Here is a 19,222-nt window from a genome sequence, read left to right as displayed (position 1 = left end):
TGCTTAGAATCTTGTTTTCCAGTGAGGAACATGATGTGGCCACACTTTGAGAGCGATACAAACAAACTAGAATGAGCGCAGAGGAGGACAACCAAGGTGGGCAGCGATATGGAAAACAAATTATATAGAAAATGGCTGCAAATGATATTCAAATCTTATCTAAAACAAAACAGGGTATTTTGGGGTCGGTTGGGGGAGATAAGAAAAGTAAATACTGTCTAAGTAAACAGTATTACACAGACGAAGTGTGCATGCACACGAAAGCTCATACCAAAATAAAAACTTAGTTGGTCTTCAAGGTGCTACTGAAGGAATTTATTTTTATTTTGCACAGACAAGAAAGTTTCTGTTGTTGTTTGCTTGTATAAGGATGTGACTGAGATTGCCTGGGAAATGATGGAAACTTAACAGGTATGAGGCTGGGTAGGATACTGTGAAGGAAACAAAACACAAGCTGAGCAAATGCCAGCAAACTTCACTGAAGTCTTTCTGAGAGGCAGTGTACACTTGCTGCATTTTAAGGCTTCACCACCCCTTCCTTCAAGCACTGTGATTGGAGAGCGTTGACTGAGATTCTAGGCCTGGAGTGGAATCTAGAACTTTCAATGAGCAAAGTTCAGGTCCCCTTGTCCCCCTCTCCTTACAAAGTGATTTAATTAATAATTGAAACATTTTGGAGACAGTCTGTCTGGCTTTAGAGAGATCATTTTTTTTAGTTCCAGATCAGTACACATTGTCACAGAGCAATTCAGGTCCATTCGACCCAATCTGTAACAATTTGTAGCTACCTCGACCTGATCTGGATACGGCACAAATTGGCCCACTTTGGTTTAGGATTTGGACAGGTCAGTTTTCATCAATACAGACAGTTTCTCTATTAGGTCCAACCCCCACCCCATTTATATTTACAATGTAACATTTTAGTTAACCTGGAATCTAGAGCAAGGTACCTGTATCTAGATTTTTGTCAAGAAAGTTTAATTAGTTCGCTTAGGTTGTGTTCCTGAACAAACTTTGATCTGAATTAAATGTGATTTTCAAACATTGACCCTCTCTATGAAATAATTTAGAGGCATTGTGTGGTTATTGCATCTCTCCAGATAGATGGCCAGGACATATTTATATATAGAAATGAATAAGTGATCTGTGGTCTATGATACTCAAGTGCTCTAATAACACTGATATATGATGGAACCATGGCAATTAATCTCTTCTAAAGCAGCACACCTGATGATAAAGAAGTGTGCTTGCGATCTGCCTTAAAATCTACAAGTTTTAAGAGCAAAAAAATAAATAAATTTTATCAGCTAAAAAGCTGGAGACATGACATGAATGCAGGTTTGAGAAGGAAAAAGGGAGGATTGGCTATGTTGTGTGATTTATAGTACAGTGGTACCTCGAGTTACAGACACTTCAGGTTACAGACGCTTCAGGTTACAGACTCCGCTAACCCAGAAATACCGGTAGTACTTTGGGTTAAGAACTTTGCTTCAGGATGAGAACAGAAATCGTGTGGCGGTGGGGCAGTGGCAGCAGGAGGCTCCATTAGCTAAAGCGGTACCTCGGGTTAAGAACAGTTTCAGGTTAAGAACGGACCTCCGGAACGAATTAAGTTCTTAACCCGAGGTACCACTGTATCTGCCTGAAAGGAAAGCATGCTTCCTAACTGATGTAGGGCCTTTTTTGTAATAGATCTGATTGATTTAAATGTATTGGGTTATATCTATCTATTATTAATTTCATTTGTACTCTACCTTTCTACCCAAAGGAATCCAGGGTAAGAAACACTTGAGGAGGTGGTTCAGAGAAAGGGTGTGCTCTTCCTGGTGTGCCTCAAAAACATCCACTTTGGAAAGGGGAGCAGGGATGCCCCCGAACTCCTGGCAGAGAGTCTCAGTGGTCACTGGGGAAAGTAAAGGTAAAGGACCCCTGGACACTTAAGTCCAGTCAAAGGATCCAGCATCTGTCCACAGACAGCTTTCTGGGTCATGTGGCCAGCATGACTAAACCGTTTCTGGCGCAACGGAACACCATGACAGAAACCAGAGCGCACAGAAATACCTTTTACCTTCCTGCCGCAGCAATACCTATTTAGCGTGGTATGCTTTCAAATTGCTAGGTTGCCAGGAGCTGGGACAGAGCAACAGGAGTTCACCCTGTCACGGGGATTCGAACTGCCAACCTTCTGATTGGCAAGCCCCAAAGGCTCAGTGGTTTAGACCACAGCGCCACCCGCAAAATGATGCAAGTAGCATGGCAGTAGACAATATGTGCATCAAAAGGACCAAGTTGGTTCTCAATCCCCCCTAAAAAAAACCAAACCCCAAACACCCCACTATCACATTGGATCCTGCAAAAGGTTTGAATGATGAAGGAGAATGCTGAAATTAAATAAGCCTGGTGGCTGTTATTTATTTTGATGTTTATTGTAAATATATTTCAAGTCTCAATATGAGTTGTGTCCCTCCCTTCTTCTTCTTTTTAACTATAAAAAGGAAGTAAAACAACAGTTTATTGTGGCAATGCTTCATACTGCCCTACTTCTGTAAATTGTCTCAAAGCTCTAGGGTAAATACAAGAACATTCATGTTTTTAAATTGGATACAAAGGCGCTTTCTCTGCTGCCGCATAAATTGCTACATGGCTATCAGATATGTCTGAATATATTGCTGTTCAGCAAATTGCAAACCATGTTGAGCTTTGCTTTAACTTTGGTAGACACCCTCTGGCTATTATCTATCTATCTATCTATCTATCTATCTATCTATCTATCTATCTATCTATCTATCTAAAAATGTGCTGGGTTCTAAGTCATATCAGTGCAAGAGTTCCCTGCTGGCAGCTATGAGGCCCTTGCTTGAAAACATCAGGGCAATGAAGCAGAAGACATGGGTGCCACAAATGGATTGCCTGCCATGTTCTCTCACTTGGCGCTCATTCTTTGCTCACACTGCAGGAAGGGGAAGATGTTGCAGTAGAGGCAGGGGTGGGCAATTCTGTCAGTTTCAATTTCTCAGATTTCCAATCTTAAGTTCTGTTCTCCACATTTTGACTTCTGTCTGATCAGCATTTCAGGGGAAATTTATCCTAATATACATGGAATGGGAGAGGGGGTCCTCTTGTCCTCTGTTCCAGGTAGCAAAACAGCTTCGTCCAGCTCCACCCCAAAGAAGGCTGCTGGATCAAATTCACTATTAAAGTTCATCTCAAGCCATTTTATGTGACACACGGGATCATTTAAACATCAGTCTACTCTCAAGCTGAATTTCGTACAAGCTAGGAAAAGCTGTACCACATAGTTTTCTACTTTAATAGATTGCCTCTTATTCTGACAGGGGGCAGAGAATATTCCACACCACAACATATATTCTTATTTTGACCTGATTTGAGCTTGGTTTTTCCCTTTTTTTCCCTTGGTTGTTCTCTAGTTTAGGTTCAACATGCATGCTCGGGTTCTCTTGCAACACTGGAAAATGAAATATGAATACATATTATGGTTCAGGCCCTGGCTCAATTTGTCTTTCTGCTGAAAGTCTCTAATATTTATTCAGAAAAGGATACTCTTATTAATTTTTCCCTGAGATCTGTTATTAACCAATATCCTGTCCATGTTCTGTTAATGAAATTGTGGGACTGTAAAGGACTGGAAATAACTGTAATAGGCATCAGTAATCCCATTGCCATGAGATGCATTATTATTGGATTGAATACAATAAAACCCCTTTTGCTTGCAAGATCTATCACTGAGCAAAAGACAAATAATGCCTTTGGAGATTTGTAAAAATGCTAATCAGGGGGAAAAATGGAAACAAATTAAGCTTTGCCACGGATGAGGGGAAACAATACCTTTATGTAAAGACATTTTGAAAAATAGCTGCATTTCAAAAAATATAACCTATCCATTAACTTTGAGCTGGAAAGTGATGGAAAACTTGAAGAATGCTTTAATTTGCCTTTTCATAGCAGGAAATAGGTGCAGAACACTAACATTAAAAGACAATACTTTCCCCTTGTGTTCCAAACTAGGTGTTCTGATTGAAGTTTGACTGAGAGGAAGGACTTTGGCAGAAGTATAATTCTCATGGAAACAGAGAGGGAGAGCTGTTCCTCCATTATGCTCCACAATTAAACATGTGGAGCCCTGAATTTATTGTGATAGGAAGAATAATAGTCTTCATAGCTCCTTTCCCCGTCCTGCCTTAAAAGGAACTGATAAACATGCCCATCAATCGCTGAAGAAGTTCTGGTGACATTGAAAACATGTTGCAGGTTTTGAAGATGCAGGAATACATTTTAGAACTATTGGACGAAAATTAAATTCTGAGTGTGCATGAGCTCCCACACACAGCTGTTGAGATCTGCTGAATGGGAGCCAATCTTGGAGGGTCACATGACACATGCGTATACCATATTGGCCTGAATATAAGCCACACTCGAATAGAAGCCGCACCTTTAAAATTCAGGGGGGGAGACAATACCTGAAAATAAGCCGCTCCCTTAAAATTCTGCAGGCACTCAAACCCGTTCCATTTTACCGTATGTCTGTTTTAGCAGTGATATCGTAAAAGCCAATTTTTGTAAGGTTGCGAATTTAAGCCACACTAACTTTTCATGGTCAGAATTTGGAGGAAAAAAGTGAGGCTTATATTCAGGCCAATACAATATTTTTTTCCCCTAAACAAAATGCTATTGGTAGCCACTGTGTGTGAATGAATCACAGCATTTGGGGTTGGGGGTGTTGACTGTATTTGTCTGTTTATTTATTTCTTATTACTAGATAATATACTACTCCAGCTGTGCTAATGGCCTGGTTTGGGATAAGTGAAGATGAGTTGACTGTATTTGTTTTTATTATATTAATAGCATATCTTTCTTTCAAAAAGCTCAAGTTGTCTTACACTGCTATTCCTCTTCCTAACAACCTTGTGATGTGCATTAGATGGAGAGAGAATAACTGTTGCAAGGTCACACCATGAACTTCATGGTTGAGTGGTGACTTGGACACTGGTCTCCCAATGCCCCGGTCCTCTATAACCTCTATACCACATTGGATCTCATTTGTTTTATTTCCACTTCAGAAGCTTTCAAGAGAGATTACAAAACACTATTCAAATGCCAACAGTACAAGAAACTCAAACACTAATTAAATGCAGTCACAGCTAACATCTGTGTTCTCGAGCAGGGTAGACTTGACCTGGCATCTGAAACGTAACAATGATGGTGCCAGGTTAAAATGTCCAGGGAGAGAGTTTCCATGACGGGCACCATTACAGAAAAAGTTCCTCTCTCCAGTTGCCATCTGCCTAATCTATGTTGGCTGTTCATATTGATGCAAAATCCGTACGACCAAACCTTTGAGGCAATCAGCAGCATAATGGCCCTCTTCAAACATTCAATAAATGTAAGCAGGAGAAGGAACAACAGGCTATTCTTCCAACCTGCATGAATTCATCAAGTGGAGTTCCATGCACACAGATGAAGTAGGGAGGGCTCTAGATAAAAGATCAGAAACTCTGCACACACAGGGGTGCCATTCTGATGCCCACAGGCGAACTAATGCCAGTGTACTAGAAGAAGCAAAGATCACAGTGTTGAAGCAATGATTCTTCAACATCAACTTCGTTGGACTGGTCAAGTTGTGCGGATGCCTGATGATTGTCTTCCAAAGCAGCTACTCTATTCCGAACTTAAAAATGGAAAGCGTAATGCTGGTGGTCAACAAAAGAGGTTTAAAGACTGTCTCAAGGCAAATCTTTAAAAGATGTAGTATAAACACTGACAACTGGGAAACCTTGGCCTGCGAGCACTCCAGTTGGAGAACAGCCTTTACCAAAGGTGTCATGGGCTTTGAAGAAAGTTGAACTCAGGATGCAAGGGAGAAACGTGCTAAGAGGAAGGCATGCTTGGCAAATCCACACCGTGATCAACTCCCACCTGGAAACCAATGTCCCCACTGCTGAAGGATGTGTGGATGCAGAATTGGACTCCACAGTCACTTACGGACCCATTGTTAAAATTGTGTTTATGGAAGACCATCTTACTCGGATACGAGTGATAGAAGAAGAAGAAGAAGAAGAAGAAGAAGAAGAAGAAGAAGAAGAAGAAGAGGAAGAAGAAGAAGAAGAAGAAGAAGAAGAAGAAGAAGAAGAAGAAGAAGAAGAAGAACAAGAACAAGAACAAGAAGAAGAAGAGACATTGAGTAGGTTGAGATTAGTGTCTACCTCCATGATCTCCCCCAACAACATATTTAATGACCACGTTTTTGAAGGTTCTGAAAAGGACAAAACTCTCCAAAGATTTCCAATTATATCAAATAATAATAATAATAATAATAATAATAATAATAATAATAATAATACATTAATTGTACCCAACCCATCTGACTGGGTTGCTCCAGGCACTTTCAAATGATCTTGAAATTGATCTTGAAATTGAAGCCTCCCTAATATAATGCATATTTGTGCATTATTTTCACTAATACATGGCTTTATGTGCATATCGCTCCAGTGTTGTCATTTTGTACACATTACATGGCTGGATAACTGCATTGCAAAATCTGGAATAGTGTGAATGTCAAAGGTTCAGTTCTTATATTGCTCCAGAAGATAGAAATTATGCAGGTTCGCTTTTAAATGTGAACAGACTTGAAATTCTCCACCATCACACACACCTGACCTCCAGAAATATAAAAGGCAGCTTCCTGTGTTCCTAATCAGACCATGGCTCCATCTAGCTCAGAGCTGTTTGCACTGACTGCCAATGGATCCCAGTATTCCAGACTGGGTCATGGGTGTAGCTGGGGGGGCAGGGGGCAGCTGCCCTTTCAAATCAATAAAACAATACAAATCTGATGTTCTGCACCACTGACAAAAGCCTGCAACCCCCAACAAAATTCCTGGCTCTGCCCATGGTACATTTCCAGCCCTACCAGGAGATTCTGGCAATTAAATCTGAGACCTTATGCATCAAAGCTTAGCTACAGCCTTTCCTCAATATAACATCTGCAGGTGACCCAATGCATGCCATGTTTTTGATGATCTTTTATCTCTTTTGTAAAAATAAAATAAAATGGTTATACAAAATCCCATGGCAGTGTATGATGGTTTATAAATATATACATAAATAAATGTGCACAGGGCTCTCTTCATGTGATCAGGACCTCTCATTTTTCAAGGTCATTCAACTGAACACATGTAGGTTTGACACATGTAAACCCACTTTCACCTCCCTGGAGATTTAGATGAGCAGAAAACTCAGTGCATTGAAGAGGTGTGGAGAGATGCATTGTGTGTCTGGATAATGCCTTTCCTGTAAACCTTGGCCTTTTACATATAATGGTTTGAAAATAAATGGTAACAACATTTAAAAAAAAGAAAATCTCAACCATCGTTAGTATGCATAACAGCAATTTGTTTTGGAAGGAGAGGAGGCAGGAAATGAAGGGATCTTCCAGTTAAGCTCTGAGAATGAGAGATAGGTTTCCATTTCTCGCTTCCAATTCTGTTACCAAGCTCAGCTCCTTTTGATTGGCATTGTGATTGTCCCCATCTGATGCTTCTCTCTGGGTTTATATTGGAAAAAGTAGCCCTTCATTTATCTCATCTCTCCACTGCAATGCCTTTGAATTTGCCAAATGAGAATCCCGTCAATTCACCAAAATTGTTTTCTCAATCTAGGATGAGCGATGCCATATCTCTGACGTGTTTCTTACCTTATTTTTTTCTCCACCATATGTTCTTCCCTTGTAGCCAACAGCATCCTAACCAGGGGATAGCTCTGTGAAAAATGTGACAATATATCACCCAGCGGTGAATTTCTGAAGTGCCCATGCATCATTTTTAAAGTTGCAATGAATCCTTTGATCCCATCTTATCTTATCAGTAGGCATAAGAAGTGCATTAGAATTTGGACAGCAGAACTGCAGGATGTCAAAGGTAACACACTATATTTGGCGTGTGCATGCTTTTGTGTGTGTGTGAGAGAGAGAGGGAGGAAGGGAGGAAGAGGGAGAGAGAGGGAGAGAGAAGTCACCTCCAAATTCTCAAGACCTCCTGGGAATGCAGGTTTATGCAATTAAAGCAGATTAAAGCACTCTGTCACCCTAACACGACAAATCTACTTTAAAGGAAATGCTTTTGTTTTTGTTGTTTTCCCGTTAGGAACATGGCAGGGAAGCTCACTGAAAAGTGTGAGATGAGCAAATGGTTATTGGGAAGATGTGTAAACACCATGCAAAACTAATCAGGATGAACGATCATTGTTGTATAACCACCCGGTTATACAAATCACAGTGAATGCTCAATAAAGACCAGACACAGTTAAAACCTCTGTGTAAGCTTTGCTCAAGCAAATCAGGATGAATGCTCAATAAAGAGGGGATCTGGAGAGAGGTAATATTTACAGTAAAACATTCAAAGTGACTCTCAGGTTGTAGATTAGAGGTGGCCTCCTGCTGTGTTACTTAAGGAGCAATAAATATTTTCAGCTTTGTCATTCTTATTTGTGTGTCCTGATTGCATGGAGCGCTTGTATGTAGGGCTCTGTGCGATCGGTGTATCCACACAATCAGGGACCTCAGTTGCCTAGAACTTTTAATAATGAGTCGCAGCTGCTCTACTCCATCCACAGGTATACCCTGCAAGCATGTAATGCATTCTTCAAGCTTCTTCTTCTTCTTCAGCGATCACTCATTATAGTCAAGTAAGATTGTCCCCCATAAACACATTTTTAACAATGAGGCCGTATGTGACTGTGGAGTCCAATTCTGCATCCACACGTCCTTCCACAGCGGGGACATTGGTTTCCAGGTGGGAGTTGATCACGGTGTGGATTTGCCAAGTGTGCCTTCCTCTTAGCACGTTTCTCCCTTGCGTCCTGAGTTCAAGTGTCTTCAAAGCCCATGAATCCTTTGGTAAGCTCACAGGCAAGTGTTTCCCAATTGTTGGTGTTTATACTACATTTTTAAAAATTTGCCTGGAGAAAGTCTTTAAACCTCTTTTGTTGACCACCAGCATTACGCTTTCCATTTTTCATAAAAGTGCGTGGTCCAAACTAGTGCACCAAAAACTCATTTCCTGCGGACTCCATACACAACAGCTCCTTATGATGGGCCAAAACAATGCAAAAAGGCTAATTGTACAGCGCCTAAAAGACCTTGGGCAACAGAACAACCTGGCCATCATAAAGAAATCCTGCCCCTGGTTTACCTTCTTTTCCCCCTCCCAGCTGGAACCCCTGTCACGATATCTGTATAAACTAACCATCTCAAAATTCAGACGTGCTTTTACCCTAGCCAGATTGGATGTGCTCCCCTCTGCCGTACTCAAGGGCAGATTTCAAAAGATTCCAGCAGAAAAACGACTCTGTCCCTGTGGAATCGGCAACACAGAAACAGTGGCTCACATCCTTCTGTCATGTCCTCTCTACAAAGACTTGCGGCTTGATCTCATTATACCCCTACTTCTAACTATCCCAGGCCGCCCAACTGAGGCCACGTTGTTCTTTCTTCTATCAGATTAAAATGACCTGAGAACAACAAAAGTTGCCAGATTTATCAAGAGTGCAATGAGACTAAGGGTTACCTTTTAAAGACAACCATAGTCATATGATCCTTTTATCCTTGTTTTTAATTCTATATTGTATGTATTTTGTTGCTATGGCTGTTGGCTATGCAAATAAAGTTTATTGATTGATTGATTTCCATTTTTATGTTTGGAATAGACTAGTTGCTTTGGAAGACGATCATCAGGCATCCGCACTACATGACCAGTCCAACGAAGTTGATGTTGAAGAATCATTGCTTCAGCACTGGTGATCTTTGCTTCTTCCATTACACTGATATTAGTTCGCCTGTCTTCCCAAGTGATGTGTAAAACTTTTCGGAGACACTGTTGATGGAATCTTTCGAGGAATTGGATAGGCGTTTATAAGTGGTCCATGTTTCACAAGCATGCAGTAATTTTGGTAGTATGATAGTTTTGTAAACAAGCATTTTGGTTTTTCTGCGAATGTCCCGGTCCTCAAACACATTGCCTGAAGCCATAGAGAGCCACTGCCCATCCGTGTAGGCCATATGGAGCAAGATGGACCCTAATAATAATAATAATAATAATAATAATAATAATAATTCTTTGAGCTAAAGAAGCAATGCCATGGCTGCATTTTTGAATGCAAATGCTATCAGTCCTACATGCCTTTGAACTTGAGAGCTGAACTGCATATTGCCACTGACATATGGCAACAGCTTTATAGATTTTACTATTGTTTTTCTATTCTGCCTTTCTCCAAAGTGGAATACAGAGTTCCCCCCTTAATGCAAAATGGAGAGACACCCAGACTGAAAGTTTCACCTACCTTTACAGTGTACCCATGTACATCTTCCCACTGCATTCTGGTCCCAGAAGGAAAATCAGGCTGAAAAGCTCAGAGAGAGATTTGCAATAGTTACAGCTGACTTTGGAAGCCTTTAAAAAATGCAGAAGCAAAGAAAAAAAAAATCCACCACATCACCTTATTTCTTCCCCCTCCCTGAAAAAAAAAATATTCAGTGAAATTTACCCCTTCCAAAGGGGCTGGAACTCCACATCCATTTTGGCCCAAATTTACTACAATATGCTCAACAAATCTCTGTGGCATCCTTATAAAATTGGGTTTCACTATTTAAAGTAATAAAGTGAAATGTGTTCCAAAAATTGTGATCTACATAAACTGCACAGGCCTTGTCTTTATTATGTTTTATTCAAAATTCCTGAACACAAAGTCAATTTTAATTTATTCAGTAAAATTGGGAAATTAATATTTTATAGAGACCATTGTGTATTCTGGAAGTGTTTCATTTTATGACCTATGCTATTTGTAATTATAAAAAACGCTACATTTTATACATCTTTAATGTTGCAATGCTGTTACAATTTGCCGGTCGCTTATGGTTCCTCCCACAAAATCCTGCCTTTAACTTGGAACATTTGACACATCCATTTCGTATTCTGTAGATTGATTTTTAAATGCAGGGAAACGTGTCCAGACCAGGAGGTTGGGGAACCCATCACAGCTGAACCAGGAATGAGCACTCACCACTATATGGTGGGTGCCTTTTGCGAGATCGCGTGCGGTGCTACAGTTCCTAGGGAACTTGCTAGTAGAAGGGGGCTGGCCTGCTTCTCAGTGTATTATTCAGAGGTTCATGCCCAGCCTCAGCTTTAAGTTTCATTTCTGGGAAGTGGGGCCAGACCCATTATAAATAGGGAGAGGAGTCAGTATTAGACAGGCAGACGGCTCTGGAGATTCACCTTCCCTACCCTCCCTTTGTTTACAGGTTGACTTTTTCTTCCTGTTTAGCGAGCGGTCTTTGACTGGTTGCTGTTGAAGGACTGGGAAGAAATTTTCCTGCACTGGCAGGTTTTGTCTTCCCTGTAGCAATTCCCTGTAGCAATTCGTCACAACTTTGGAGGTTTTGGCCTTGGGTGGAATCCTTTAGTCTTTTCTTCCCTATATGGTGTGTGTGTGTGTGTGTGTGTGTGTGAAGTGGTGACTCACCCCTCTGCAGCCAGGGCCATCGAAAGCGGGTCGGGCGCCCTGGCGTCATGGTGCGCGGATGGCTCCGCGCCCCCGCCCCGCCCCGTTTCTTCCCGCGGCTGGTGGGTGGGCACAGCGCACAGCGTGGTTTCCGTGCGGCTTCTCCGTGCAATGCCCCCCTGCCGACCCGGCGCCCCGGTGCCCCACGCCACCCAGCCTACCCCTAGAGCCGGCCCTGTCTGCAGCGGTGATTCCAGGGTCCCCTCTTAAGGGGTTACATAAATGGCTGTCACTGGCCATACACTGAAAGGTTGTCAGTGAACTACCCTGTGTGCAGGGATATGGGCTCAGCTGCCTGCCTACACTTACATCTCACAGAGCACCCCCATATCCCATTTACCCTGATGTGCCCCAGTTCCCTGGCTGGGGGACTGAGAGGGATACACACCCAAGGCCTAAGCCAAGGTCTTCCTACATTCGGAAGTTTAATAAAGTTGTGGCCTGATTTTAATTCCATAACGTTGTCAGAGCCTTTATTTCCTTTCCCACGTTCCATGAGGGCTGGGGCTGTTGTGCCTGGTCACACAAACAATATTTTAAGCTCAGACTAGAAGATAGTATATGAAATTGTGGTCTGAGTGTGGACAGCATGACAAGAAGCAATGGCCTGCTAGCCTCAACAACTGAGAACTGTTCCTACCCCTGCAGCTATTTAGATCATTTAAGCTGCTTTCTGTCACATCACCACATAGCCAAATCTGATGTTCCAAATAGTGCTCTGCACAGGTGGGTTTAGGGCAAAGCAAATGGGCACACAGTGTGCTGAGCTGAGAGGCTGCCTTCCTGCCTCCTTGCCTCTTTCCCAAAGCCCAATAAGCACTTGCTTTGGGAAGCAGGCATCAGGGATCTGGTAGGGTTCTAGAGTCCTCCTGTCTCCTTCCCAAAGCCTAGTTAGTGTTTGCCAAGCTAGACTTTGGGAAGGAGACAGGCAGACTCTAGGATCTTGCCAGAGCCTCATGCCTCATCCCCAAAGCCCAGTGTCTCCCGTACCCAGCTGTCGAAAGGCAGCTTTGGGCTGGGAGCAGGACATTTGGCCTCCCACAGGGGCTCATATTACCAAGGACTGCCTCTGTCTAGAATCACTCAAGAAGGAATGACATAAACAGGTATCCAAGCTTGAAACAGCTGTCAACAGCCATGAAATAGCTAGTTCCACCACCACCACCACCACCCTGCAACACACTTCAGAGTGAAAATTGTTCTCTTATAATGGCAATGGTGTCCACCTGAGAAGTGCCAGAACTGTGTTCTGTCTGACAAAAAGTTCTATCTGACAAAAAGTATCTGAAGAAGTGTGCATGCACATGAAAGCTCATACCAATAACAAACTTAGTTGGTCTCTAAGGTACCACTGGAAGGAATTTTTTATTTTGTTTCGAAAAAGTCCTGGGTTTCACATTCCCATTTATTGAATGTCTAAAGTATACAGTAACACGATGTTTCATCACCTACATGGTGAATTCAGACTTGGTTCAGATGTGAGACATCCACCACTGGAAAAAAAGGTAAAGGATCACCATTTGATTGGCAGACTCTATTCCCCACCAACAGGCTTTGTTTGCTGCTTGGGTCAGAGTGTTCATACAAATGTCTACTATGACAAAATTAAAATCGCCCTGAGCTGGTGGCTTCACTGCTTCCCTTGCCACTCCAGAGGCTTGTCTGAACTCACCTTCCATCTTAAGATGACAAGATCCATATTTTAAAACACCCTATTTGAATGCAAACTACAGACCTGCTGCCGTTCTGCCAGGAATAGAAAACTTTTCTGCTTGCAGAAGCTTTCCCCAGTAGCTGAGTAGATGATGTCTTGGATGGTAAACTGCTGAGGTTGTTCTCTGGGATCGTGATAGTTGACCATTGCTGCTATTATTGCCTCTCTTCAAGAAAAGGGTATTGTTGGAATTATAAATGGACTCGGGCTTTAGGCCTTAAGTCAGGCATCCCCAAACTGCGGCCCTCCAGGTGTTTTGTCCTACAACTCCCATGATCCCTAGCTAAGAGGGCCAGTGGTCAGGGATGATGGGAATTATAGTCCAAAGCATCTGGAGGGCCGAAGTTTGGGGATGCCTGCCTTAAGTCATAGGGAAAGCCTTGTTCATAGTACAAACCAGTATTTTTTTGGCGAGGGGGTGCTAGTTGCCCAGATTTTCATGGAGGAAGGGATCAAGGAACAGACAGTCTGTCCCTTCTACAACTTCCTCTATAAAAATTTGCATACAGCCTCCATATCCAGCTTCAGTGTGATTTCCAGAAGATTGTCCCATTCCCAGACTGATTTCTCCCACATTTATGAGGCTGAGGACATACTACACAATGCACACAGATACATGCATCCAAATTCCATGGGCCACATTGGATTTCGTTTTGTGCTTGCAAGTGCAATGTGCAGCCAAGAAATGAGAACCCTCACGGAACCATTTGCAAAAACAACAACAACAACAAACAAACAAAAAACTAGCAATGTTTAATATAAAGTCACACTATTGAATTATAGCAATTTCCTTTTGTCATTCTCTCAGAAATTTTTCATCACTTTGAATGCCAATCTGTTATTTCCCTCAGCCATCAGGAGCCTTTTATTTATGTGCTATTATTATTGGCTGGCAATAAAAGCACAATGTATTTTAATCACATATGCCATAATAGTGAAATTATGATTGGAACACCTGGACTGCATAAAAACTAAAGCAATACAAAGGCGTGTCGGGAAGAACAGCCTGCTAGCCCTAAGTGGTATTTAGAAGAGAGCTTTGATAAAGAAAAATACCTTTTAACGGCCCTCAGGCCTGCTTCTGAAACTACTAGCGTTATGGACCATTTAGGTATTGATTCCATTTTTTTGTGATTTACTCAACCTTTTCTTCCCAGGAAGACTTTCATATCCTTCTCCTATCTGTCAAAATCTATTATTCTTCTGATGACGGAATGCGTATGTGTTTTACAGTTGGTGGGGTATCTTGTAGAATGCTAACACTATTTTTTAACAATGTTGGTTGGAATTTATATTGCGTCCCTTTCTAGTAGTTAACTTATCTGTGCTGCAACAGGCAGAGCAATCTGTATCCTTTTACATTTGTTGTTTAGTCGTGTCCGACTCTTCGTGACCCCATGGACCATAGCACGCCAGGCACTCCTGTCTTCCACTGCCTCCCGCAGTTTGGTCAAACTCATGTTCGTAGCTTCGAGAACACTGTCCAACCATCTCGTCCTCTGTCGTCCCCTTCTCCTAGTGCCCTCCATCTTTCCCAACATCAAGGTCTTTTCCAAGGATTCTTCTCTTCTCATGAGGTGGCCAAAGTATTGGAGCCTCAGCTTCACGATCTGTCCTTCCAGTGAGCACTCAGGGCTGATTTCCTTAAGAATGGATAGGTTTGATCGCCTTGCAGTCCATGGGACTCTCAAGAGTCTCCTCCAGCACCATAATTCAAAAGCATCAATTCTTCGGCGATCAGCCTTCTTTATGGTCCAGCTCTCACTTCCATACATTACTACTGGGAAAACCATAGCTTTAACTATATGGACCTTTGTAGGCAAGGTGATGTCTCTGCTTTTTAAGATGCTGTCTAGGTTTGTCATTGCTTTTCATGCAGGGGACATTCCCAGCCCTACCTGGAGATACTGGGGATTGAAGCTGGAACCTTCTGGACCTGGAAACTGCATGTTATGTCCTTTACTCAGAGGCATCAAGGCTGTGAATGGGTATTCCTTAAACCTTTGTGGTTGGTGGGCAATGAAAGAAGCCCCTGGCACTTGCCTCAGGCGTTTTGGGACTCAAGGAGTAGTGAATTCAGTGGCCCTTCCTAAGTCTTGGAAAAGGTACATTGAGTTGAGGAGGATGCGGTAACCACACTGCCTCCATCTCTCTCCGCCTGCATCAGGCTTGCTTTCATTTAGATGGCAGGGAAGATCTCCAGGCAGACAATCAATAAAACAACCAGTTACTCACTGAACTGAGCTGGAATGAGGTTCCAGAATATCACTCAAGATGATCCCCTTTTCAGGTAACGCTGATTGCCTTGTGTTCCTTGTTCCCTGAATTGCACATAGGTAACTGCATTATTCCAGCCCTTCAACCTTTGTTGTTTATTTTAGTGCATCCTAGCTCTCACAGCTAATTATCTATCCTCCCTGTTGTTTTTCAAATTACCCATGCCTCTGTGTTGCAGTCTCTTGGCCTCCTTCCTTGTGGAGAACTAAGGGCACCAGGTTAAATTTACTCATGAATGCCTGAATGTGAATTTCCACAACGAATCTGGCCCTCCTATCTTGCACCTGCCCTTTCTTAACCTTGCTAACGGTACATAATGAACCAAAATTTGAAGAGTCTTCTATAAATGCCCTCACTTGACACTTCTGGCTGGCTGGAAGGGTGCCTGTGTGTCTGTATTCATTAACTTCATTTATGTATCCAATACTTGTGCTTCTTCCTGTTGTCCTGTTCCTCATTCTCCATGTCTGTGCTTAGAATTGTAGCAACCTATAATGGCATATGGTTATTTTGTCCCTTGAGAAAGGAAGGGTCAATATATGTAAGGATCAGTGCACCCTGATTTTGCTCAGAATTTGGCATATTGATGTACTAGTGGAGAAGACCAGAGTTCCTTCTCCTTCACAAACTAGAGCTCATTGCATATGAGTGTTGGTTATGGAAGAGGCAGAGCACAGGTTTGGGTGCTATTTCTGAGAGGAATGAACCGCAACATACAAAACTACTGTATATTACCCAGGAGCCAACATGGTGCTTTCTTTCTGCCTTTGATGGAGGCAACTCTGTGACTGCAGCAAAATCTCTAATCCAATTCATGGTGATGTGTCCAAGAATCATAGCTGCCAAGTCTCCCGTTTTTCCCAGGAAACCCCCGTTTTTCCAGCTTTCCCCAGCCGAAAAAACAGTTTTTTTTTTGTTTTTCCCCAGTTTATTCTGGCGCGGTGGCCATTTTGGAACTGAGCAGAGCATGCTCAGAAGCGACTTTTGATGCTGCTCTGCCCAGTTCCAAAATGGCTGCAGCGCGACTTCTGGTGCGGCAGCCATTTTGGAACTGGGCACAGCAGCATCAAAAGTCACTTCTGAGCATGCTTCTCCCAGTTCCAAAATGGCCACCACACTACTTCCGGTATGCTACTTTCGGTCCGGTCCCTTATTTTTCAGAGAGGAACTTGGCAGGTATGCCAAGAATCACAATTACTTGGCATTGTAAAAAGGCAGAAAAGTTCACCATTGCAAACTGGTATGCCAAATCATGACACCTACAAGCTATGGAACAGTTTGCATCCTATATCCGGATGAGGAAAGATGGTGTTTGGCATTGTATTTTATCTTGGTTGAATTTGTTCAGAGTGCTTTGAGACCCAAGACTCTAAGTTTTATGTTTATTTTAAGTAACTTTCTAGCCCTTCCACAAAGAACGTTATGCGACAATATGCACAGGTAGGCTACCTTTTACTTTATGTGAAATGGGATTGATGGTGTAGTGGCTACGTTGTATATTTTTCTTGGTACCAAGGAATGTTCCCTGCTGTAATAAACATGTGTGTGAGAGAAAGAAAGAAAGAAAGAAAGAAAGAAAGAAAGACAGACAGACAGACAGACAGACAGACAGACAGACAGATAAATCAACACTGGGAGCTTCACAACCAGGACCAGCATGATATAGCTAACATCCCCTTGAAAGCATTACATTGCCGGTTGGTTGTCTCTCTAATTGTGTTATGCCACACTCATAATTTGTGCAATTTTGTGTTATGCTCCCGCACCAGCTGTTTTGTGACTGGTGCCACCAGAACTCTTTTAAAATTCAAAATGTGCCCACTGCTCCAAAAAGGTTGGTAACCCCTGTATTGGGCTATTGATTTTTTTATTACATATTATTTATTTTTGTTTTAATTTTTTTAATTGGAATTGTTGCATTGATAGTCTGATTTTATATATAATGTGGCCCACACTGGGATCACTTGTCTGATTAAGCACATGTTAAAATTGGGGCGGGGTGAATAGATATGCATAAAATTGCTACTCCTTGTGTACAAGTGTGTGACACCATCATGCTTCATCAATTCTTCAGTAGAGAACCTTTTTACCCCATGCTCTTTGCAATGAATTACTGTCTAGCAGGACTTCTTAACTACCTTTACTTCCAAAACCTAAAATTTGTCAATCAGATTTACAACGTACAATCTCCCTTTTGTGAATGCATGCTGACTATTCTTAATTAAATCATAACTTTTTAGTTGTTCTCTGGCTTGTTCTGATGAATGTTGCTAGTGGAGATTTCAAGCACCGTAGTCAATCTTTTAAAACCTGGATCTTTCCTAGATTCTCTTTTTAAAGAAACCTTAAATCTTGATCAACGCCTACAGCTCCGTCAGCTTCTCACCAATCTACTGCACCTTCCTGGGATTCCAAAATGATTTAGGGGCCTGTTTTTCACAGCTGGTTTCTAATTCTCATTTATTATTCAACTGCAGTTGTGATTTATATGCTCAAGCATGCTAGCTGATTGTGTCTAAAAATTAGGAATGGTAGCAAGATGGCTTGCCTCCAATTTACATGCCTTCCATAATTATATGGCAAAAATTCAGGTGGGAGAATGAACGTTAAACATCGACTCAGGCATGTTCATCATCAACCAGATTTTAAGAACTTGATGGATATTGTTGAGGAACTTCCTGGTGGAATAGCTCCCATGTGGCCCACTGTGTCAAATGTTTTCGACAAGTCTCAGAAAGTTGGATTTCAGTTCATATTTTTCAACTTCTGAAAATACAAAAGAAGGATCATTGTTGTTAGCTTTGCGACATGGGAGGGAGATGATTCAGTGTGATATTGTCCCATTTTCATCAGGTAAGGTCAGAAGTCCTTGACCATGTGGGAGAAGTTATAATATCTGGGAAGGCCAACATTGGCATTGAACTAACTGTCAGCCCCCCAGAGTGGCTGGGGCAACCCAGTCAGATGGGTGGGGTAGAAATAAGAAAATTGTTGTTGTTGTTGTTATTGTAAAAGCTTTGAGAACGTAGTAGATGTGTGCTTACCCATCCAACCATTTAAGCATTGTTGAGCTTTTCTTTTCTTTTTTCCAAAAACTGGACTCGAAATCCCATCATACCTGACCATTGACGGGAGTTGGAGTGTGTAGTGATTATAGCAATGAAAAGACCAGTCACATAGTATCAGACTAGTTGATTTCTGCATGTGGGATGGAGGAGGGTCCATCTTGTCCTTTTGTCTCAGATGGCAAAATGTATTGGGCTGCGCCTAGTTCTGAACTATGGCTACTCTTTAGTTTCTGCTTTGGCAGTTGCAAAGCCTGTTCTGTTATATTAATATTTTAATAACTAATTATAGATTTGCTATAGCAGAACACCCTCCTGTTGTTGTTTTCAACCAGAACTGTTTATTTTCTTTCTTTCTTTCTTGTAAATCCACTTTTTGTCTTTTTGTTCCCATTTTATCAGAATGTGTCAAATCTATGAACGGCATATTATTTTCTCATATAGCAATCTTCATCAACACTAGGCTTATTGTGGACAAACATTTGCTCTGATATCTTTTAAAGTACTAGTGCCAGGGACAATTTTACCAGTACAGAAAACAGGGGGAGGGGAGCAATGAACTCCCCCCCCCGCAGCTTTATGCATGTGGCAA

Source organism: Zootoca vivipara, chromosome 5, assembly GCF_963506605.1.
Source record: "Zootoca vivipara chromosome 5, rZooViv1.1, whole genome shotgun sequence".
Classification (NCBI taxonomy): domain Eukaryota; kingdom Metazoa; phylum Chordata; class Lepidosauria; order Squamata; family Lacertidae; genus Zootoca; species Zootoca vivipara.
The sequence above is the reverse complement of the archived record's forward strand: the minus strand, read 5'-3'. Positions refer to the sequence as shown.